At 36.2% G+C, this 25,312-nt stretch overlaps 1 long non-coding RNA gene across 4 annotated transcripts in view; it reads right to left on the bottom strand.

Moving 5' to 3' along the window:
* LOC125923417 (uncharacterized) overlaps positions 1-25,312 on the bottom strand; it is a 75,510-nt gene that overhangs the window by 41,190 nt on the left and 9,008 nt on the right. For 3 of the 4 annotated variants that reach the window (XR_007458034.1, XR_007458033.1, XR_007458031.1), the window contains exons 2-3: positions 23,022-23,196; positions 20,509-21,682 (exon numbers count right to left, since the gene is read on the bottom strand). This is a non-coding gene — a long non-coding RNA (uncharacterized LOC125923417). Of the gene's footprint in view, positions 1-20,508; positions 21,683-23,021; positions 23,197-25,312 lie in introns of those variants that run through there. The other variant, XR_007458032.1, reaches the window with a different exon arrangement.

Here is a 25,312-nt window from a genome sequence, read left to right as displayed (position 1 = left end):
AAGGAAACCTATATATATGTCTAAAGGTAACCTAAGGCACATTAACACTTTCAGGAGTTTACTTGAGTAAAATACTGATTCGAATTGGTAAGTAACCAAACTGGAAGAAGTTATGGACACTCCACCAACAGGAACTAGGGGAAGAGTTTTTAGAGAAGAGAACAGAAGCAAAGCAATGAAGTTATTTGGCTATACCCTGAACACTTGTCTTATTTGAGAAAACTCAGTTGGCTGATTGTAATGAGTCATTCTTAAGTGTCATTTTCTTGGATTCTAGCTTATGAACTCTGACTTAGGCTTTGGTTTCTTTATGTAGGCTATCAAGGCATTAGGGCAACTACAGTCTAATGGCTCAGTCTTACTTGATTTACTTTAACATATCCCATTATTTGTGTAAAACATAATCTAGCATTCCTAGTTCAGGAATGTTCAACATGATAATAAGTTTTCATATGTGAGAAGCATTGCAGTGAACAGCCTGATGCCTGTATCTTAACTTTTTTCCAATACTTGTCCAAAAATGTTTTTTAGGTAAATTTCCAGTTGTAGAAATATTGTACCAATGAATGTATACTTGTGGACTTTACAAATATGTTTCCAGAAAGCAGTCAAGTCAAAATAAAGCACTGGCATTATCATTTTATTCACTTGCTGCCAAAATTATATGCAACAATTCCAATTTTCTGTTTTTGTAAGCTGGCGGTTTTTATTTTTGTAGCTGAGTATTGTTTCACGTCTTTACTGACCATATATATTTCCTTTTGTAAATTGCCTACTTACGTCTTTGCCTATTTTTTAAAGTATTTCTCTTTTTCTCATTTATATGTAATAGATATTTAAAAAATAACAGTATTAACCCATTTTATAATAAGTATTATATCCACTGCTTCTCAATTTGCCATTTATATCTCTGTTTCCTTTGTTCATGTGTTTTGTGGTGTGCGAGGCACTGGCATATGTTTCTTTGCTCTGTATAAGTTTTTGATGTTCATGTAGATACATCTTTCCTTGCCTTTTTTCAATTTTTGATGTCCTGATAAAATAGTATTCCACATTTAAGGTTTGTAAAAGTTATATTTCATGTTTCTATAATACTGGCGTTTTATTATTTCATATGTTGACATAATCCATCATAAAATTACTATTAAATATTATGAAACATTTATAGATTTTTTTTCAAATGGAGAACTGTTTTTTTCCTGATTTAAAAACAGCCTTATAATTAATCCAAAAATAACTAAAGGCTTTACCTAGTATAATCACAATGCAACATTACATTCAAGGAAATGTGGAAGTAAATCCATTCTTCTCTTGATTTGAATGTTCCACTTGAAACCCTGAGTACCACTTCTTGAGCACCCCTCGTCGCTTTCTCCTCTCACTGTACATATTTCGTCCATCCTCCCAGCTGTGCCATCTTCACATGCTTGGCACGAGTTAAATAGTGATGTGCTAAGAATTAGCTATTTGTATACATAATCTATGTTATTGCCTATAAAAACTGTATTGCCTTTGCAGTAATAGAATACATTTTAAAATAATGACATAAAACAACCACATAATCCATTAATTTCCCCCTAATTACTAGTAGACTAGATTAGTTCCTTTTTTATTGTATCGTTGACACACAATGTTCCTCGTTGACTCGGCAAGTTCTATACATGATGCTGTGTTCACCACAAGTACAGCTATCATCTGTCACCACACAACGCTTTTACAGTACCATGAACTGTATCCCCTATGCTCTACCTTTCCTCTCCTTGACTTACTTGTTCCATTACCAGATGCCTATACTTCCCACAACCCTTAGTCCATCTTTCCCATTCCTCCACCTCCTCCTCTTTGGCACTGTGAGTTCTCTATATTTATGGGTCTGTTTCTGCTTTTTTGTTGTTTGTATATTCATTTTTTTTAGATTCCACATAGAACTGAAATCATATAGTATTTGACTTTGTCTGATTCATTTCACTTGGCATAATACCTTCTAGGTACATCCATGTTTTTACAAATGCCAAGATTTCTTTTTTAATGACTGGATAATATTCCAGTGTGTGTGTGTGTGTGTGTGTGTGTGTGTGTGTGTGTGTGTACACTTGGGCTGCTTCCATATCTTGGGTATTGTAAACAGTGCTGCAATAAACATGTGGTACATAGTATTTATAGTATTTTAGATTACTAGAATGTAACTTCATAAAGCATATTCTTAATCTTGATTTTTTTCTAGGCACAGGAAAAGTCTCCTACCTAATTCAGTTAATATTCTGATAAAATGATATATACTTATTCAGGGATAAATGAATGGTAAAATAGGTTTTACCTAAAATCATAATTTATTCTATTAATGTTTTTGAGAAGAGAGGGTGTGTGTTTTTTTCTTGTTAAATTTATCATATATATTTAGACTGTGTTTGCAATATATTTATAATAATATATTTAAAAGCTTTTAACAAAAAAAATTATGTTTTTATTTATTTTTGAGACTGAGAGAGACAGAGCATGAGCAAGGGAGGGGCAGAGAGAGAGGGAGACAGAATCTGAAGCAAGCTCCAGGCTCTGAGCTGTCAGCACAGAAGCCGACACGGGGCTTGAACTCACAGAGCATGAGACCATGACCTGAGCTGAAGTTGGATGCTTAGCTTACTGAGCCACCCAGGCGCCCCTTTATTTAAAAACTTTTAAAGGGAGATGCCACTCTGAGTCAAACAATAAAAGTAATGTCTTAGAAGTGTTTATTATATATTTCCTTTTTATTAGTTGGTTTTGTATACTTTTAAAAACTTCTATATCTTGATAATCCTTTATATTTGTGAAAGTTTTCTAGATTAAATCCCTCTGTCTTTCTAAAGAAATGATTTTAAGTCAGGTTTTATGCTTCTAAAGGAATATTAAATGCATTTTATTATTCTCACTTACCTAAAACTTTTGTTGGATTAAATCTCAAAATAGCTTTTCTAGTTATCTATTCAGGGACTGGCATGAGTTATATATGACTCCAGATCTGTTTCACTCAAATCTAAAACTACTTTTTAGGTGTGACAAAAATCCTGACGAAGATGACAGATTTTTTTTTTTTTACATACTTGAGATCAAATTAATTCATTAAATGCATACATACAGAATTTATAAGCGATCATTATTTTAGGATCCCCACCTGTAAAAACTAATAAGAATGATCCTTCAAATACTCCAATTTATTACAACCTAAATTTGAAAATAAGCTCCAATGTTTCCTTTATGATCTGTGTTCTGCATTTTTGTCGCTATATAGCAAATGACTTCTGAATAAAATTTGAGAAACTGAATAAAATAGAAATTAAAAAAAGAAAAACCTCTAAGATTGCCAGTTACTTCCAAGTGGCTGAGAACTTTATTATCCTAGAAAGCAAAAAAGTCTAAACCCGGAACTGAAATTTAGTCATTTACCCGAGAAAATGTATTAGCATATATCATATAGTTTTTAACCCCCAAAGGAAATTAGCAGGGACTTACTGTTGTCAGTATCAAAGGAAAATACTAACATAGCACTCTATTATAGACATATTTGAATTTTACATTTCATTGTTTTTATTTTCAAAAATACTTGAAGGCCAAGTCTTTTTGGTTTTGATTTTGATTTTCTTGTACTACTACTTTCTGTCATTTCTAAATTTACTCTTATCTGTGACTACATGTAATTAGAATGAATATTTAAGATATTAATCTGTTGCCTGCATTATAAACATTTAAATAGCAAATTTAAAAAAAAAAAAAACACTAAGATTTCTACTCCTCTTATTTCTGGACTGTTATGGTTAGTTTGACGTGTCACCTTGAGTGGGCTAAGGGGTGCCCAGAGTGCCAGTACACCATAATTTCTAGATGTGTTCATCAATGTTTCTGGAAGAGGTTAACATTTGCAGAAGTACACTGGGTAAAGAAGATATGCTGTCACCAGTGTAGGTGGGGGGGTCATCCATTCTGTTGAGAACCTGCATCAGAAAGGCAGAGGGAGGGCTACTTTATTCTCTCATCTTAAGCTAGGACTTTAATTCCCTCCTGCCCTTGGACATCAGAGCTACTGGTTCTCTGCTTTTTGGACTCCAGCATTTACACTAGCAGTATCCCGCTCTGCCCCTCAAGTTTTCAGGCCTTCATCCTCAGGCTGAATTATCCCAGCAGTTTTCCTGGTTCTCTAGCTTATAGAAGGCATATCATGGCATATCTGAGACCCCATATTTGTTTGAGCCAATTTTCACAATAAACCTTTTCTTATATATTTACCTTATGGAGGACCTATTTGTTCTCTTCTGGAGAATCCTGAAAAGATACCATTTGGCTATTGAATCATAGGAACAATTTGATCACTAGCATAGACTATGGGAATACCTGCAATGCGCTTGTCCGAGAAATGCATCTATTAAGTCCATAATAAACACTAACAAATACAGGGTAAGATTTATAGGTAGTCTCTTGGTAGTGAAAGATTTCTTGCTGTTTGTTTCTGTTCATTGTTAGCGCATCTGGTAATAATTTCTTTCTATAACTATCTCAGTAATTCATTCAAAAACCCTTATCTTTTCTCAGCCTGGGTCACAATTGAATTCTTTATTCATGTTTATAGCAGATTGTCAGTGTTGGAATGAGTCTTGTTTAGGTGGTTCCAGATGGTTAATTCCTTTACTTCTGCAAAATGTTGTGACAATTCTGTGAGATGTATTTTTTCAGAGTTTGAGTTCTGAAGTGTGAAGGAAAGAGAAGGTAGACCTTAGAGAGATACTAGATCAAAAGCAAACATACAAACACACAAACAAAAACACCAAGTAAAGAAGTTTCCAGAGACTCACATTATGATTCAGCACATTCACAGTGAGGAGTGGAGGCAGGAATTTGCATTTTCCACACATACATAGAATCCATCTTCCTGAAATCTGGCTTTCTTCATTAAAATGGCAATTTTTTTTATTCCAGTAATTCCAGAATATTACTTTGAACTAAGGACATGCTCAGTAAGTATTAGTGTAGATTATAGATCATAGAGTTTTGATTTGATAGGATCCTCAGCAAACATCGAAGCCAATTTCTTTACTTTATTAGTAAGGCAATTGGACCCAGATGGGTAAAATTGCCTCCTGAAGAAATCAGTGTCAGAGCCACCATGTTAAGGTATGTTATTTAAGTCAGCTGCTTGTCAGATATATATCACTAGTCACTATATGTGTTAATACTACTAAAAAGGAATGAATAAGAATAATCCAAACAATTAATAATGCATAGTTCTCAGAAAATAAATTTAAGAGAATTAAAAATAAAATGATATTTTAAAGGAAAAGGGACTCCTGTTTGTGTTTCAGGCTTTTTTGGAGTATAACTTCCTAAAATGATGGGCAATGACTCCAATGAGTTGTCTTCCTAATTACATAGTCGCATAATGGTAACACTGTCAAAGGGCTGGTTTCATCCTTTAGGCATATGTATTAATTTTGTTCCATAATAAATATCTATGGAATGATTAAGAAATTTTTCTGGTTTGAACCCCTGGCTTCAGGGGTCCCTGGGTGGCTCAGATGGTTGAGAATCTGACTCTTGATTTCAGTTCAGGTCACAATCCTGGGGTTGAAGGATCGAGTCCCATGTTGGGCTCCATGAGTGTGGAACCTGCTTGAGATTCTCTCTCTCTGCCCCCCCCCCCTTACTCTTTCTCTCTCTCCCCTCTCTGTCCCTCTGCCCCTCACTCATGCTTGCTCACTCTCAAATAATTTTTTTAAAAAAAATCACTCATTACTTGTGTAGTTTTAGTTTCAAGATAATCTGTTTCCGTCTCTGCCCCTTTGACAACAGAACATCTGCTTACTCATTCTCTAACTTTGAGAAACTGCTCTATTTTCTGGGTGGTTTTCCTTCCAATTATGTTTTAGAATTCTTTAGTAGAAAAGAAAAATTCAGTGAATATAAATTTCTAACAAAAATGCTGCTAATTTCAATAATAAAGCAGAAAGAAATATTTAAGACAGTGAAGTTCAAGTTACACATATTAAAACAAAATTAATCCTGTTCTATATGCAGTATGTTTTTTTAAAAAAAGGATAAATTGCCTTTACTTGAGTTTCTGTGACGAACAGCTTTCTCCTGGGAAGCCTTACCTTTTACTCTGCCTATTTCTAGAGGCCGTTAAAAAATGTTTAAAGAAGACAGCTTAGATGATACAAAAGAAGTCTATTTAACACTTCCTGGAGTGGAAAGTTTCACTGCAGAGAACTGCAAAATGGGTCTGAAGATAAGCATTTTTAGGATAAAGCATAAAGAATAAGGAAGAGAACAATATAAGATATTTGATTAATTAGGGCTACACAGTCCACCTCATTTGGGGTAAGAAGGTCAGAGTTGGCTTGGTGTTTGGGCATTGACCGACTGGATATATTGTTTCTGGTCACACAGATCATTTACAAGGACACAAAGTTTAGCTTCTTGTAGCTGAGGCAGGTGTGCTTTTTCTTGGGACCTGAACTTTATTTCAACAGTCCACCTATTTGATCGTCCTTTTGACCATTCAAACAATTTGATCAAAATATAGGTCTTGGTGTGCCTATCAGTTATCATTGCCTCTTTGGGACTCAGTGTATTGTTCATAAGAGATGATGTCAGACTCCTTTTCTTGGAGCTGGAACTCCTATTCTTAGAGTTCGTCTGTTCCCTTTTGTTACTATAGTCAGAGAGAGATGATCTGTTCAGCTGGTCAGTGGTTGCCTACATGCATTTGAAATTTTTGAGATGATGCAGCATATTAGGGAAATAATAATAATTATTAGCAGCAAAACAATGCCCATGGTTTGGAGCATGCTTTTGAGTCAGGGTTCCCAAGACCCAAACGTACTAGAATCAAACAGTTCAAGAAATGATCCCAAAGAGGGGCAGACAGGCTTACCTTGATTTGTTGTGCTTTGCTTCATTGCACTTTGCTTTACCGCACTTTGCAAATGTTACATTTTTTACACATTGAAGGTTGTGGCAAACCTGTGTCAGGCAAATCTGTTGGTGCCATTTTTTTCAATAGCATTTTCTTACTTTTTTGTCTCTTTGTCACTTTTTGGTTATTCTCACAATATTTCAAACTTTGTCATTATTATTAAATTTGTTATGGTGACCTTTGATGGGTGATCTTTGCTGTTACTATTGTAATTACTCTGGGGAGCCACAGACTGTGCCCATGTAAGATGGCAAACTTAATTGATGAAAGTGTGGGTTCTGAGTGCTCCACCAAGTGGTGGTTCCTGTCTCTCTCTTCAGACCTCCCTATTCCCTGAAATATTAGCAGTATTGAAATTAGGCCAATTAATAACCCTACAGCGGCCTCGAAGTATTCAAATGAAAGGAAGAGTCATATATCTATCTCACTTAAAATGGAAAGTTAAAAAAGATGAGGCTTATTAAGAAGACATGGGAAAGCTGAGATATGCCAAAAGCTGGGCCTCTTGTGTCAAATAGCTAAGTTTTGAAAGCAAAGGAAAAGTTGTCTTTTCCTTCATCAATTTTTTTTAATTTTTTACTTAAATTTCAGTTAACATACAGCGTAATAGTAGTTTCAGATGTACAACATGGTGACTCAGTGCTTCTATACGACACCTGGTCCTCATCATCTACTTCTGTCATCCCTCTACCCCCTTCCCTCTGGTCACCATCTGTTTTCTATATAGTTAAAGTCTTGGTTTCTTGGTTTGCCTCTCTCTCTTTTTTCCCCTTTGCTCATTTGTTTTGATTCCTACATCATACATATCAGTGAAATCATACAGTATTTGTTTTTCTCCGACTGACTTATTTCACTTAGCATGATAATCTCTAGCTCCATCCATGTCCTTGCAAATGGCAAAATTTCATTCCTTTTTATGGCAGGGTGATATTCCATTGTGTGTGTGTGTGTGTGTGTGTGTGTGTGTGTGTGTGTGTGTGTTTGCATATATCACATTTTCTTTATCCATTTGTCAATTTATGACCACTTGTGTGGATTCCATAATTTGGCTATTGTAAATAATGTTGCTGTAAACATTGAGGTGCATATATTCCTTTGAGCTCCTGTGGTACTTTATTCTTGAGCCCCAACCTGACAGTTGAGCTGCCTGCATCTGCAAGACCTGCCAACCTGTGTGCCCCAGGCAGGCAGGAAGTTCTCAGGACACCAAAACAAGACAAGAAGGCAATAGTTGTCCCCGAGAGAGAGAAGGTTGACAACCAATAGGCACCCCAAAACCAAATTAACAAGAATCCGAATTTTGAAAGGAAGGGACACTGAGAAATTTTACCTTCCTTTCTTGACCAAATACTCCAGAGAGCTGGGAGAGCTGACAGTGATAATTCTCAGTGTTTGCTGGCTCCTGCCAATTTTCCTAGGATCCCATCGGCAGGGGCCTGAGTGAGTAGAGTTTAAATAGTGAATATAGCTCCGATATCCACCAGAGGTTGGCCATTGATTTTAATTTTGGTTTCCCTTTGGCTCTTTAAGGAAATATCTGGTAGTAGTTTACCAGAGAATCCCTTAAAATCCCATCAACTCTGATAGGGGCCTGTATGGCGGCCCTCCTTTAGGGGTTGACATGGGGGTGTTTGAGTTGGTGCACAAGGATTTGACTTAGGTTTACATTCTTGTCTCCAGGGTGGAAAGACAGTTCAGATAGAGGATTGATAGACTGAGTACTAAGGTAAAGGAGGTTAGAAGGGAATAGAAGGAGCCATGTCAATCTTACAGTCTTGTTTTAGGTCCCTTTTGTGTCTTCCATTTTTCATTAGCCTTTTCCCAAGAATCTTTCAATGAAGATGTTTTGAAATCTTGAAGCCTTCTTTAGGCTTCTGCATTCCAAATAAAATGGGTATACCATTCTATATGTTTGATTTGGGAAACCTTGCTTTTAAGTGCACTTCTTTAATGATCAATCTTGTCTAATTGGAATAGTCTCCATAATGGCCATTGTAATTCTAGGTTGTCTTAGTAATATTTTGCTGTTTTTGTTGATATCTACAGCTTCTGGGGACCACAATTGTTAGACGTAAAATAAGAAGATATGCTGAAAGGTCCACACTCAGTTCTTTGAAACTTCTAGGATTCTACTTCTTTAGCTAAGCCTGGGGTCTCTTGGAACCAAATTAATACCTGAAAGTAATGTGCCACTAAGTTGGGGATTTTGTGGTTTTTTACCGTGTACTTGGTTGCGTGAAAATTTTCTTGAGATTGGCAGTGACCTAGTATTGATATTCCTCATTTTGTGACCAACTTATCCTTCCTAGAATGACCATCTTAGACTTAGGTAGTAAGCCGTCAAACTACTTTTAAGTATTTTACTGGTGCCCACCAATTTTGTGACTTTGTCCTCTGAAATTCCCATTAGCAAGAGATGATTCCTTTCAGGAGATTTCTTTATAGTGATGGATGCCCTAATGGCATCCCCAAATCTCCCAGCACTTTAGGCTATGGAGTTGCCTTGAGGCTTTGTGAGTTCCCTAATAGTTTCCACCTGTTGCATACTCTTCATTTTTTTGTGTTGATTTATTCATTTTTAGAAAGACAGAAGGAGGGGAGAGGGAGAGGGAATGCATGCAAGCAGGAAAGAGGCAGAGAGAGAATCCTAAGCAGGTCCTGTACTGTCAGTGTGGACACTGGCGTTGGGCCTGATACCACAAACCAGAAGATCATGACAGCCTAAGTCAAGAGATGAACACTTAACTGACTGGACACCCAGGTACCCCAACTCTTTCCTATTATAACTACCCTGGGGTCTTTCCAAGACCCAGAACCTTTATGGGAACTTTTTTTTTTTTTTTTTTAAACAAACTTTGCTTGGACCAGATGGCTGAATGCCCTTAGGCAGAGCTCAAACCTGAGTCACTCACCCATGCCCTCTGTACAAATGAGAGACTCAGTGAGTCCATAGGGCGCAATGGGCACTTGTGCACATTTCATCCTGCCTGGCTTCCAATCCCATTCCTCATGATGAAAAAGTTAAAAAAAAAAAGGTGTTTTTATTTATTTTATTTTTTTTAATGTTGATTTATGTTTGACAGAGAGAGCATGAGAGGGGGAGGGGCAGAGAGAGAGGGAGACCCAGTATTGGAAGCAGGTTCCAGGCTCCGAGCTGTCAGCACAGAGCCCGATGCGGGGCTCAAACCCACAGACCACAAGATCATGACCTCAGCCAAAGTCAGATGCTCAACCGACTAAGCCACCCAGGCGCCCCCCCCCCCCAAAAAAAGGTGTTTAAAGAAGACACTTTAGGTGAGGCAGAAAAACTTGAATACTTCATGAAGTAGACAGTCTTCTAATGGAACACTGAAAAATTGGGTGGGAGGCATCAAGCCTTTATAGGATAAGGAATAAAGAACAAACACAGCAAAAGGGAATATTCCTGACTGGCTTAGGCCACACAGTCAACCTTGTTTGAGGAGAGAAAGCCCAGAGTTGTCTCGGTGTTTGTGGATTGGCTGACAGGATATACTGTGTTTCTGGTCATGAAAGCATTTGTAAGGACATGAAAGTTACCTAAGTTTGCATTTGCTGATGTGGCACCCCGGCAGTTGTGGCACCATCTTGAGTCTAGAAGGTTCTGTCAACAAGGTAAATCTCATTATTCTGCCCATCCCTTCACTACCATCCTCTTCCCAGAGGAGGAGCAGGATCTTCTTTTTCTCATCAGGAAGAGTGTCTGTCTTTTTTGTTAAGAATCTAATAAACATTAGAAAAAGTTAAAAGTAGGTGCTTAAATGATGGGCCATATTAAATTCTCACAACTCCATATGTTTCTATCCTAGGGAAAACTAAGGTATTATATTTTTCCATGTTCATTTTTTATGTTTTTTAACAGCCAACCTCTAGCGGCTAATATTTTATGGAAGTTGGAAAGGAAGTCTGGCTCAGAGTAATGGTTTTTCTTCCTGCTGTGTCACTCAGAAACTCCCAGTGGGTCTTCAGTTCACTGAATTCAATTGATCATAATCCCTGGATGAGGAAACACTCTAACTTTTGTTCCATGCATGGATTTTTAAAATTAAATTCAATTATTAATTTAATGATCATTTATGAAAACACTAGCAATTAGACCATTGCTAATAATTTATATGTGCTTATTGACTCCTCTACTACTTAATCCCATTTCCTTTGTTCACACAAAGTAAATGATGTCATTGATTTTTCATTGCTTTTAAAACAGTTTTATAGAATGTACATTTAGCAATATTTGTTTAGTTTTAGTGGATTTGAATTTTTTAAAAATTACCATAATTTAATTTTCCTTAGGTATTTATTTATGCTTATCAAGTACCTTTAAAGTGTATTTATTTATTCTGAGAGAGAGAGAGCAAGCGAGTGAGTGTGGGGGTGGGGCAGAGAGAGAGGGGGAGAGAGAGAATCCCAAGTATTCTCTCTGTTGTCAGTGCAGCACTTGACACAGGCTCAATCTCAGGAACTATGAGATCATGACCTGAGCTGAAATGAAGAGTTGGACACTTAGCCAACTGAGCCACCCAGGCACCCCTCAAGTAACTTTAACATTTCGTAGATTAAAACAAAATCTTTTTTTTTTAATTTTTTTTAATGTTTTATTTATTTTTGAGACAGGGAGAGACAGAGCATGAACAGGGGAGGGTCAGAGAGAGGGAGACACAGAATCTGAAACAGGCTCCAGGTTCTGAGCTGTCAGCACAGAGCCCGACGCAGGGCTCGAACTCACAGACCGCGAGATCATGACCTGAGCCGAAGTCAGCCACTTAACCGACTGAGCTGCCCAGGCGCCCCGAAATCTTTTATCTCCTGATTTCTGGTAGAAATCCAGGGTCAGGAATTTGAAACCAGCTCAGTTGGAAGGCTGGGGTCAAGGTCTCATGAATTTAGAGTTGGATTTCAGCTGGATTGTAATCTTCTGAAGTCTTGATTTAGGATTGGATGATCCACTTCCAGAGTGACTTAGTCACATGTTTAATAAGTTGGTGCTGGCTAACTGAGTCCTGTCCATGTAGGCCTCTAAATGGAGAGGCTTAAGTGCTCTCACAACATGTCAGATGATTTCTTATAGAGCAAGCTATCTAAGAGACCCAAGCAAAAGTTGTAATGTCTTTAATGTCCTCACCATGAAGTCATGTATCATCACTTCGCTCATAGTCTGTTGGTCATATAGGTGACTGATTCAGTATGTGAGGGGATTACTCAAAGGCAGGGAGTACCAGGAAGCAAGGATCATGGGGACCATCCCAGAAACTGGATATTATAATTTCTCTTGAATATTGTCATTTATTGGGGGGGGGGCGGAAACTAGACTCATCCTGTATGTTTCCTTTACTCTCACACTACTATATCTACACTACTGTGTGTGTTCTCCACACATCAAGCAGTTCTGCAACACCAGCTGAATGTCTTACAATTTAACTCAGTTCTCATACTGTCTACCTGGAGATGGTGCCACATGTCACACGTTAACGGCTCAGTCCCCACTCCCACCCTCCCCTCCAAACCCCTGCTTCAGATGCCGATTCCAAGTCTAGGTTATCTGTGCTTCTGACCAATTGACTGTAAATAAAAAATTCTACAACCTCACCCTCAAGTTTGATTAATTTGCTAGAATAGCTCACAGAAGTCAGGAAAATAAATTTACTGGGTTGCCAGATCATTATAAAATGATATAACTCAGGTACAACTAGATGGCAGAGATGCATGGGTCAGAACATGTTGGGAGGAGTGTAGAGCATCCATTTCCTGTCTGAGTCTGCCACTTTCCTAACACTTCCATCTCTTCACCAACCTAGACTGTCTCAGAATCCCGTACTTGTGGGATGTTGATGGGGACCTCATCACGTGGGCATGATCAGTAATTAACTCAATCTCCAGGCTTTTTCCCACTTGGTGTAGAGAGGGGTGGAGTTGAAAGTCCCAAGCTTTAAACGTGGCTTGGTGTCTGTGGTGGCCAGCCCCCATTCTGAAGCTCTCCAGAAGCCTAAGAAGAGCTGCCTCATTAGAATAAGGGGTAGTCCTGTCACTCAGCAAATTCCAAGAGATTTAGGAGCTCTGAGGTAAGAACCAGAGTCAAAGACCAAAAGACGCTCTTAGTGCTCTTATCATTTAGGAGATTGCAAATTTTAGGAGCTCTGTGCCAGGAACTGGGAGCAGAGATGAGTACATATATTTTCTGGTATTTCACATGGCATTTGAGTTGTATTAGTTTTGTTGTTGTTGACAGTATTGGTATGGACAATCTTCTACATGTTTCCGTATATATGCGTATAAAGATTTCTCTTGGATCTATGCCTAGAAATGTGATTACTGGATCATGGAGTGTTTGATTCTTTAACTTTATAAGATAATGTGTTTTCAAACATAGTTATACAACTTTATACTCCCAACTTTCTACGGAATACTGCAAATCCATATATCCTCTTTAGTACTTGGTATTGTTGGTGTATTTTTTTTTTCCTTTCCACCCGTCTAATTTGTGTAGATGACACCTCATAGTGGTCTTGATCTGCACTTCTCTGATTGCTAATGAGAAGATGAAACCGATCTTCCAATGTGTATTTGCCATGTTTCCTCTTTTTTGAAATACAGGTTAATGTCCTATACCCATTTTTTGATTTAGATTCTTGATTTAGTATTGATTGGCAGCTGTGTTCTATATATTCTTTTGTTTGCATATTCTTTTAGTCTTTTGTTATTTACATATGTTAATGACAATTATAATTTCTTCTCCTGGTTTGTATTCCAGCTTTTCTGCTTATTTAAGGTATCTTTTGATGAACAGAAATTAATGCAGTAATTTCCAAGCTTTTGAGGACCACACATTTCTTTGAACGTCCAAGGAAAATGGTGGCTTGTCCTTCCAGGAAAAAAAAAAACAACTCATTCACAAATTTATGCATACAATTTTAAGGAGTTCCTGGACTCAGATTTATTCAGGCCCTGAACAAATAGCATCCTTCCTTGAGAAATCTTGCTTGAGAATCTAGACATCTTCTCAACTTCCACTCTATATTCCTGACTTTCATAAGAGCCCATACCATCTAATATGATTTATCAAGATTTATAAGTAATGTTCTTGTTCTTTTTAAAAATTTTTATTTTGAAATAATTTCAAACATGAGAAGTTACAAGTAAAAAATTTCTTTAGGTCCTTTATCTCTACCGCTCTTTCTCCTCTCTCTCTCTCTCCTCTCTCTCTCTCTCTGTCATATACACATACACTTTTTTTTTCCCTGAACCACTTGAGAGTAATTTTCAGTTATCATGCCTTCAAAATAACTCAGTATATATTTTCTGTGAATATGGATATGCGTATCTGAAGTACCACTTTGCAATTATTAAAAGGCTAAGGAAGCATTTCAGAATATGTGATTAAAGATACATAAAGACTAAATTCAGTACACTAACTTTGATTAGGTCTTCAGCTAGAAGGGAAAACATTAAAAATATTAAGGAAAAGAATTTTAATATTCTTAAATTAAGCTGTGGTAATTTGTTAAATTGTTTGCATTAATCATTTAAAATCAGAGTACTTTTTTTTTCTCCCTGAACTATGTAGAAAATGACACATTCTTTGTTATCCCTGGTTATCTTATAAAAATTAAATCTACATCCTTGATATTATCAGCTTATCGTATCTCTAATTATAAGGTTACTATATATTGCGGCTTCTAAAATAATTTAGGTCCTATTTCTTAGAATACTGTTTTAACTCATGTTTTAAGTAATGAAAGTTTTAGTGAAATGCTCTACATTTTCTTTTAAGATGGATTAATTCTAGATAAACTTCCATATATTTCAAATGCTAAACCCTTAAGCATTTGCTTAAATAGTCACAGTGACATAATCTGATATAGTGTGTGTTCACTACAGAGAGTCGTCACACTTGGGACTCCTGGCTCCCTCCTCAGGGAGCTACTACATGTTGGACTGCATCTGGCTGTCTCCCAAAGCACTTGGGTACCATTTAGTAAGGTGAAAAATGGTATTTCACTCCTCTTTCTTTTCTCCAGGGTACACATCAGTGATTGTTATCAACTCTTCTGAGGTTAATCTTGTGGTTACTCTACAACTTGATAATTTATTTCTGTGTTTTAGCAAGATGAAGATTTACTAATTTTTACTTTTTAGATATTTTCTTTTAAAAATAAAGTAAAAAGCATAAAATAGGCTTTAGTCTATCACATTAAAAATTCTGTACAATAAGAATTCCCAGTTCACTTTCTTTCTCCTCCACTGCCGCCATTTATCAACTTTTAAATGCTCCCATTTTTCTTCTACATGCATTCTTTAATGGTATCATTGTATACACGTGATAATGTTTCTATTTTTCCACGATGGATTTATTTAACTGGGGATAGCCCATATCAAAGAGAGTCCATGTTCCTCTTTCTCTCAGTGTCTTATCCTATCTTTTTCACATGTGTAAATTATACTTGCCCTTATTTTCTTCTACATCACAATGAAGGTAATCTGTGCTCACCTGCATTCTTTGATCTTTACATCTGCTAATTTTTACTTCCATTAGTACTTAGTAACAACTTCTGATTGTCTATTTGAAAATCTGTCTTCTCCCATGTCTTTCAAAAATGACTTAAAATTTTGTTCACCCTAACTTTTGCATATAATTTAACCCACTCCACACATACTTCTCTACTTCATGCATCTCTAGGTACTCAGGTTTTCTGTCTGCTTCATTATATGGTTAAGTTGTTTGGTAACGCTTTAGATTGATTGTACCCGATATGAAAGCAGAGCCAGGATCTATTGTAAACCTTCCCTCATGATCTTTATTCTTCCTTCTGCTACACACACACACACACACACACACACACACACACACACACACGCACACACACACACAGACACACTCACGTACACATTCGGACCTACTACCTAGCCAACGGTCATACACAGAGTAGAGACATAGGAAAATAATTGGATAAGTGAATAACCTGTGTGATAAGTAGTAGGAAATTTTTTCTATTAATAAAAATGTGGGGAACCATAAATCTCCAATTGCTTGACATTACTACTTAGAAGCAAAAGCTGAAATACTGAATGATTTTTTTTTTTCTGGATTCTACAGTCTCAACTCTTGATACTCAAAAATGTGGTCTGGGAACAGCTCAAGGCACCACCAGGGAGCTTGTTAGAGAGTTCAAACCTCAGTCAACTCAGTCAGAATCTGCATTTTAACAAGATCTCCAGGTGATTCATATACAGAGTCATGTTTCAGGAGCAATGTACCCTACTAAAGTTGTAACAAGCTGAGGTTCATTACCATTTTTGCACATCTGTGTGGGCATTTGTGTTCACAATTTAATATATTACAATTGTCAATGTTGACATATTTGAATATTTTCCCTATAAGCATATTTTTTTCTTCATGTGGTGTTTGAGTCAAAGTCACTACAATGATAATTTTCTTAGACTGTGAGAGTAAAACCTTCAAAAGCCCTTAGTGTAACCAGTACCTACACGTAAGGTAATTAAATGAGTGCTTAACAGATAATCAGTTGATTAGAGAACTAATTAATGAACAAAACAGTGAGGATAATACAAGATTAGGGAACCTTTTGAAAGGATAGTAATATTGTTCTGTTGGTTTATACATAGATTGCCTTTGTGCTAACGAGGATCATTGGCTCAATTAATGACATTTCAAGCTAGTGATTTTTTAGTACTTTGTGCAAAGGCAGACCCAGAGTGACCCAAGCAAATGGAGTCTCTGAGGACTTCTAAGACAAAGGGAAATAATCATATAATATTCATTTTAATATAGGTACCTTTTTAAAGTTGTATTCAATGTCCATATGGATTGATTCAGTTAATTAAATACTTACTGAGTTCCTAGGATGTGTCAGACAGTTTTGTAGGGGTACCCATAAAGACAGTAAAATGTGGTTTCTTTGCCACTTGATTTGTCATCAAGTGGGCCAGGAAGGCCTAGACACTCTTAACTAAAGGAAGTATAAGCTAACTTGTAGATGGCAGTAGCACTTTGTGGGGTATCTTTTGGTTCTCCAGAGGGGAGGAACAAAACAGTAAGACGTGTGTATATTTCTGTATATAAATATATTTATTTTTAAGAAGTTGGCTCATGTAATTACTCAGGCTGGGGAATCAAAAATCTGTAGATTGACCTGACAGGCTGGAAGCCCAGAGAAAAGCCAGTGATGGAGCTCAAGTTTGCTGGCTGTCAGGCTGTAGCTTTCACTGTTGCTCAGGGGAGGTCAATATTTTGTTTTGTTCAGGCCTTCAACTGATTAACCCACATTATGGAAGGCAACCTGTTTGCATTTTGTTCACTTATTTATGTTAATCTTATCCAAAAATACCCTCATAGACACATCCAGAATGTTTGAACACATATCTAGGCACCATGGTCCAGCCAAGTTGACGCAAAATATTAAGCATCACATGGGGGTAGAGATGAAGGTGTTCTGTCTTTGGACAAGATTACAGATAGCTTTGTGAAGGTTGTAGTGTCCCAGGTGACCTTTTGACGATGAAAGGGTTAGCAAGAAGGACAGAGTAATTTTATGTTGAGAGATAGCACCTGATTAACAAAAGTACAGAGTCAAGGAATTATTTGTGGGATGATAGGTTATGAGCTGACCAGAGCAGGAAGTTTGGAAAGAAATGCATTAGCAAATAGACCTAAAGCCACCTTTGCAGCCTAATTACAAGGGTCTGTGAAAGTAATGCTAAAGAAAGTGAACTACAGTGAGGTTTCTGGAAGGGGAATGATCCTGCCTGACTCAGAATGTCTGTCTGCCTTAGCGGTAGAGGTTGAAGTGCATGATAAAAGGGAGGCAGACAGACAAGTTAGGATACAATGTCTATATTTGAAGTAAATCGAAGTGCAGATCTGAACGAGAACAATAGCAAAGGAGGGATGGAAGAGAAAAAAGATATGTGAAGGAGATAGCAGTAGACGGATCTTGGACTTTGATGGAATGTGGAACTATTTTGTTGAAGTAGAAGAAAATTTTAGGCCAGGATCCTATATCCCTGACTGAAAACAAAAAATGATTGCCAATCATTTCTTCCTTACAATTTGTGCAACATATATTGAAGTTAAAACTAAATAAAAACAACTACCAAAAGACTATTTCAGTTGAGTAAAAATGTTGAGCTGCCTTTTTATGTTAACCTATAAAATATAATTCTTTCTGCAGACTAATTGGTGGAAATATTCTTACCACTGCTGTGAAGATTATAGGCTCACTAGGGCCATGCAGTTTTAACCTTGGCTCCAATCAGGCAGTCATCTAAGACAGCATGAAATCAGCCTTCAGTTGCTTGTTGTAATGCATATTGTCAGTTATTTAAAATTAAGGTTAAAACTCACCTTCCTCCATTCCCTTCCTGCCTTTTTCCTATATTTAGAGAAATTGAGGCATTCAAGGGTGTTTCTTGTTTAAGGGAATCTGCTGATGGAGACTTACCGCCATGCACCATGTCAATCAGACAGCTTTGTGTAGTGCGTGTAGCCATTTCCCCTTTGCTCAGGGGCTGAAGGGATGGATTGTAGTGTTGGCAATATAAAGGAAGATTAGAAGTAATTTGATTTTTATCATTTTGTCTACTCTGAGAAGTGCTTGTGTTTGTAGTGGAAGGGCATGGTCCTTTCTAAGAATAATGTGCACTCTATCCCTCGAGTGAAAGGAAGGAGGCAGCCAGAGAGTTTGAAATGTTGATCATATGGCTTAGCTTCTCCCATCGGGATATATGGTAGTATCATTAATCTTGATAGGAAACTCAAGAGCAGGAACAAAGGGATTTTATTGTTTTCCTTTATTTGTTTTTGTTCTCATACTGGACATAGAGGGCAAATATGAGTCAGTATTAAATTTGAAAACTTGCAAGAGAAAATGTGCAAGTTAGGGTCCAGAAAAAAAATTAGGGCATGTTGATAAGTCCATCATGTTCTTTGAAATATTAGGAGTCATGTGTGTTATTATATTAATTTTAGTAAGAATGGGTGAAAACACACAAATATTTACATTTCATAAAACTTTTAGAAAATGTATAGTTAATCATATGAAATCAAACTGATATATCCAAGATATTAAAATATTCCCATTATGTGAATAATAATGTGTTGATTAAGTTGAAACCACAATCATGAAGATTTCCCTAGGAAAAATAATGTTAATAAAAGGAAGGTGCTTGTTGTGATGAGCACTGGGCTATGTAAGTGATGAATCACTAAATTCTACTCCTGAAACTAATATTACACTATATGTTAACTAACTAGAATGTAAATAAAAAAGTGATACAAAATTAGTGTTCTAATACAAATTATTCATCATTAGTGTATTTTTGCTTTAAAATAGTGAGAGTCTACATCTGTCTTAAGTACTGGAATATGAAGCTTGTGTTTTTCAGGCGACTGTCACTCTGAAAAGATGTCACTGCTTTGTATTTAGACAACTTAATGAAAATTTGAATAATATACTATTAATTATATTTTACAGCATATCATTTAAATCATATATACCAGTAACTAGACAATAGTCTATTATATTCTATAGAAGGAAATAAAAATTAGATTTAACTCAGATACTAGATTGAGTTAAACACATTCAATGTGACGTGAAAATTGAAACACAGAGATGGCGATTCTAGAAACTGAGTCGTTTTCCTTGGGTACTTAAATCTGTTCCCCTTCTGAAAACCCTTATGATTTCAATTTGCCATCAGAATAAAGCTCAAAGTCCTTATTATGCCATATCATACATTCCATGATGGGATACTAACTTTATCTTGATCTCTTTATCTCGATCCCATGATGGGTTACTAACCTTAACTTGATCTCTTCCCCTTACTCTGCTTGTTGTTTCTGTTGTTGTCTGAAAAAGCCATGCTACTGAATGCATTTGTGTGTTCCTGTGAAAGCTGCTCCTCTTCTTGGAAAACTCACCTGTCAGTGTGACAGATCCTCTTTATCTGCAATACTTCATTCAATTATCAACTCATTTATTAAAAAAACATCTTTTTGCTGTGTTCCCTGATTTCCTGGGTACATCACTCACATGCTCACTTCCTTCTGCATTTAATAGTCACCTTTGCATTTTATTGATACCATTAGTTTATGAGTCTGTCTCAACCACAAAACAACACACTTTTTGGTGACTGATACCACGTCATATTCTTCATTCTAACAATACATCCTGGCATAGAATACAGGTTCAATGGAAGTTTCCCAAAAGAGTAAATAAATAATGACCTCTGTGCTCTAGACGGACATCTCTGCTCATGCAAATAAATCGTGAGAGTATAAAAATACCATCTACATATTGAAAAAAACTTTATAATATTCAACTTTTACTATGTAAATTATATGTGTGTTTACCTCTTTTACTCCCCCTTCCCAACACACACACAAATAGGCTAACCTCTGTGAGAAGGAAGAGAAAATAGTTAAATTAAAAAAAAAAAATCATTCAACACAAAAAGTACTTATTCAACACCTATTGTGTATTACTTTCTATAGTAGATAAACTGATGATAGAAGTTTGCATACTATAATTTTTCAAAAGGTTCTCACTTCCCAGTACAAATTTGCTAGAACTCTTAAACAAATTTAGGTTGGCATCATGTTTTAAGCATACTTCAAAACAACTTTGTGTTATATGGACAATTATTACTCTCATTTTATTTTTAACAAATGAATAACAGAGGCACAGAGAGCTTAAAAATGCTTTTGAAGCTCATACTACAGTATTGGAACTTGAAGTCCAACCTAGTAAGTCTGGCTCCACACTCTATGTTCTTAACCACTATATGCTTGCAGTAGTTGATGATTTTAAGGAGTTCATGGTTTGTAAGAAGTGGTGGATTTAGAGATGAGTAATACAAACAATGGCATAATATAAAAAAAGTACTCTGAAAGAAAACAAAGGAGTGCTTGGCCATGAAATTGTTTAGATCAGAGATCAGCAAACTACAGTCTACCGGCCAAATATGGCCTACAGTCTGTTTTTGTATTGCCTACTGTCTCAGAATGTGTTTTTACATTTTCCAAATGATTATTAGGAAAACAAAAAGAAAAATATTTTCTTGACATACAGAATTTTGTGAAATTTAAACTTTGGTGTTCACACATAATGTTTTATTGGAACATAGACATACTAATTAGCTTATTTGTTTCTGAAAGCTGCCTCCCTGGTACAACAGATTTGAATAGTTGTTGGAGATCGCATGGCCTATAAGGCCTAAAATATTTACTATCTGGCCCTTTACAGAAAAGTTGTATGTAGTCCAGAGAGAGCTTTTTCCACCAACTGCAGTTTGGGAGGAAGAGCATGCATGAATATAAAGCCATGGAGACGTGAAGGATCTTGATGTGTTTAAGAAGACACAGATAGTTGAGTATGGCTAATGTCTATCTGCCAATTGAGTTGCAGTTTATGGAAAGAAATTCCATTTTTTTTTCAGCAGGAAGTAGAAACTATTGAACTGTTTTAATGGACCATTCCTCCTTTTTCTAAGCACTGATAAATAAATGTTGATTTTGCTTCAAACTTAATAACCCATGTTGGTTTCGTACCTTTTAAAAATGAGTTCTTTCTTTCTTCTCATCTTCCTGTCCAACAGGCCATGCTGCTTCTTACCATTATTGACAAGGTTTCCCGCATGAGGAATTGTTTATCTGCAACCCATTTTTCATAGGATAAGCCTCTTGTGAGTTCCTTAGATGAGATGTATCTTACAAAGAAATGTTCATTATTATTTTCATTGTTTTTTTATTCACATCATTGTCATTTTCATTACTGTTGTCATTCATCTTTCACCATCTGTTTTCCCCTTGCTCCCTAAGGTTTTTCTGCTACACTTCATTTCTTATTAGGAATTTGTCTTATTTGGTAGATGTATCTTCATTATTTTCTTACTGCCTTCTTTCCACCTACCAGGTGACTGGTGTGTGTGTATACATGTGCATGTACATGTATGTAACAGAGAGGGTCCAACCATGTTAAAAAATTTAACTGGTATCCACTTCTGTGCATAAAATAATGGTCAGGACTTAAGATCCATCATCCTGCCAATGAAGTTTCTAGATATTAATCTGATTTATGAGGAGTATTTGGGTTTCGTTTTATCTGTTAAGTGAATTCTGTCAGTGATCAACTCACTGACACCATGAACAATGGCCAGGACGGGACCACTGGAATCTCATTTGAAGTGAGAGTTCTGTGAATGATCAGCACAGTTCTCTTCCCTTCCCCTTCCTTCTCCCACCAAGTGTTCTGTGATGCCACATTACAGAAACAGTAAATCATACTCAGGAATTTCTTGATGTCAGGAGGATGAGTGTTTGGTGGGAAATGGTGACCATCAGCAGCTTGGTTTTGGATCCTGATGGGGAAGGAATGCTAGGTAATAAGGGGTCACAGCCAAGAAACTACACAATGTTAACTCTAAATTATGATTACCATTCTTGCACAAAAGTTCCTTAAATAATAAAAATACAATTTTAGATTTGGAGAAATCTTCTTAAACAGATAAGATATTATTTCTTTTCTATTTCCCATAATGCTTAAGTCATTCCTGGTGTTCCGGTAAGCAACTGAAACGGAAGAACTGTTTCAGTTCATTATCACTGTAGGGCATTACATGGAAACTCAATCCATTAAAAGAAAAGAAAAGAAAAGAAAAAACAAAAAAAAAAAAAACCACTGCATTTCATAAAGTCTCTAAATAAATTATTTTGGCTGGCGCGGTCACTGGAAGAACACAGCCTCTTATTCATTCAGTGTTTTCCTTTACAGAACATTAAATCACATGTCAAATGGTTTTATAAAATTAGAAATGTCACACACATGGTACAAATCCTTAAAATGCACAGCTAGACATAGTTAAAAATCATATATATGCTCTCTGTTATTTTTTGTCATACAGATTTTAGTGCTTAATAAAGTATACTGTCTACTGGACTAAAATCTTATTTTATAGAATCATGTAAAAATGAGAACAGAAGTCTACTCTGCATGTAGTACGTAGAATTAGGATTCTACTATTTGGACTCTGTCACTATGTTGCTTACCTTTTTCCTGTTCACTGATTTCATTTATCAAAAGCAGCCAGGGGTCTCTGTCATATATAGCTTTGTTCTGATAGTGAGGGCAAGTCTCAATATGAATTCAGTAGAGTCTCTGTTCTTGAAGACTTCATAGTGATTATTATCGTGATTTGTACAGAGTTCAGGACTGCAGAGGTGTCTGTAACATAAGCAGAGACCACTTGTTGACGTCCGTTTTCCTGTACTGTGACTGTAGTCCCATCATCCCACTGGACACAGTTAAAGGCTCACTCAGATTCAAGGGCAGGAGAGAGGTTTCAACATATTGACAAGAGTAGCTTTAAAGTATTATGAAAGAAGATTAAAGGAAGTGTTTAGAAATAAAACACCATATGATAAAATTTACATAGTTCTGAACTTTTCTATTAAGCACAGGAGAGCTTCCAATTTAGCCTCTGCAAAAACTTAAATTCTCAAAATCTTCTATTGTGCTTCTCTACAAAACTTTTTATATTAAATCTGAGATGAATGAAATTCTGTTAACAATGGATTAATTATTATTTTCCTGATTAAACAACTGCTTACTGAGTTTGTATAAGCCAGGGATTTTGTTATATGTAGGACTAATATTTTGAAGATACAGTCCCAACCTCAAGTTTGTCATTCAGAAGACCTGAAACATGAATAAATAAATGTATTCTTTTGAATTGCAGTATTTCTCCAGAATTGCATATAACCCTCTTAAACTATACCACAAGTCGCATAATAATTTTTATTTTTCCTTATATAACGGGACTTCGTTAAAAATAAGAGTATTATACACAAGAGTTGACTTATAATTAATTGGCAAATATGATAGTGATGATGATGTACCTGATAACCTGTCTCCACCAGGATTAAGTGGCTCCTTTAAATGTTGGTCTTTTATTTTTAATGTGATTTTACTTTTTGCAGGCAAAATTATGGGCGGAATTTTAACCATTTTTGAGCAAAGGAATTTGGTGACTGATCTTTACCATGGCTTTCTTCTCATACTTTCTCTTGTCATTGATGTTAGCTGTTGTTATGCCATAAAAGGTACTTGTTTACTGAGGCTTTTAGATAATTATAATTTTATGTGTCCTGCTTAATAGTTTTATCTGTAACTGGGACTTTATTATTGCACAACATTTTTCCCTGTAGGATATATGGAGGGGTAATATATTCATCCTGTCTACTTATCTGCCTTACCATTCTGTGGGAATCATTGCCAGAAGATGGTATGCACTTGTCTATGAATGGATAAAAGGAGGAATTTATTTAGTTTCATAGCAATAAAATTAAGTTATATTTCAGGCCTCCAGTTATGAGTTTGTATAGGGCTCATCTCTATAGCATATGAGAAAATGTTTCATATATATAACAGATACTTACTCTTTCAAAATATTTTAAAATCACTTTGATGCAAAAAATATTATATTTATTTTATATTCCTATCATAAAAAGAAAGTTATTACATATATTTCAACCTTTTTTTATGACTCTGTGAGGTATAGAGAAATCAACTCTGGGTTTCTGAAATAAATTAGGGGTGTCATTTACTGGGGTTTTAGGGAAAGCTGAATCATCAGAACTTGTCAGAAAATGTGAGATCCAGGGCATCATACCAGAGGTGAACTCTTGGTACTTGGTATTTAACTCGCACGTTGCTACGCATTTTACATATTGTTTTCATTTCCATGTATTTTGAAAATAATTTAAATCTCTAAAAGAGTTAAAAGAATAGTACAAAGGCCACCTGTTGCCAGTTGCTGACATTTTGCCACATTTTCAATTTTTGAGCTATTTGAAAATAAAACTGCATACATCATGATTCTTTATCCCTAGATATTTTAATATATATTTCTTTAAAACAAGGTTATTCTCCTGTATACCAGCAACATGATTATCATCAGCCAGTATGTATTATTGTTTCAATATTTTCTAGTTTTTAGTTCATCTTTACATTTTTTATGATTGTTCGCAATTTTTCTTGATTTGCTCCAGGAGCTGATCAAGGGACAAGCATATGCCATTTGTTGTGTGTCTCCAGTCTCCTTCAGTCTAGAGCACTGACCCCCCACTTCCATCATCTTTGTCTTTCTTTTTTTTTTTTTTTTCAACGTTTTTTATTTATTTTTGGGACAGAGAGAGACAGAGCATGAACGGGGGAGGGGCAGAGAGAGAGGGAGACACAGAATCGGAAACAGGCTCCAGGCTCCGAGCCATCAGCCCGGAGCCTGACGCGGGGCTCGAACTCACGGACCGCGAGATCGTGACCTGGCTGAAGTCGGTTA

The sequence above is a fragment of the Panthera uncia genome, chromosome B1 (assembly GCF_023721935.1).
Source record: "Panthera uncia isolate 11264 chromosome B1, Puncia_PCG_1.0, whole genome shotgun sequence".
NCBI lineage: Eukaryota > Metazoa > Chordata > Mammalia > Carnivora > Felidae > Panthera > Panthera uncia.
Note: the sequence above shows the minus strand (reverse complement) of the source record. Positions and strands in the feature narration are given on the sequence as shown.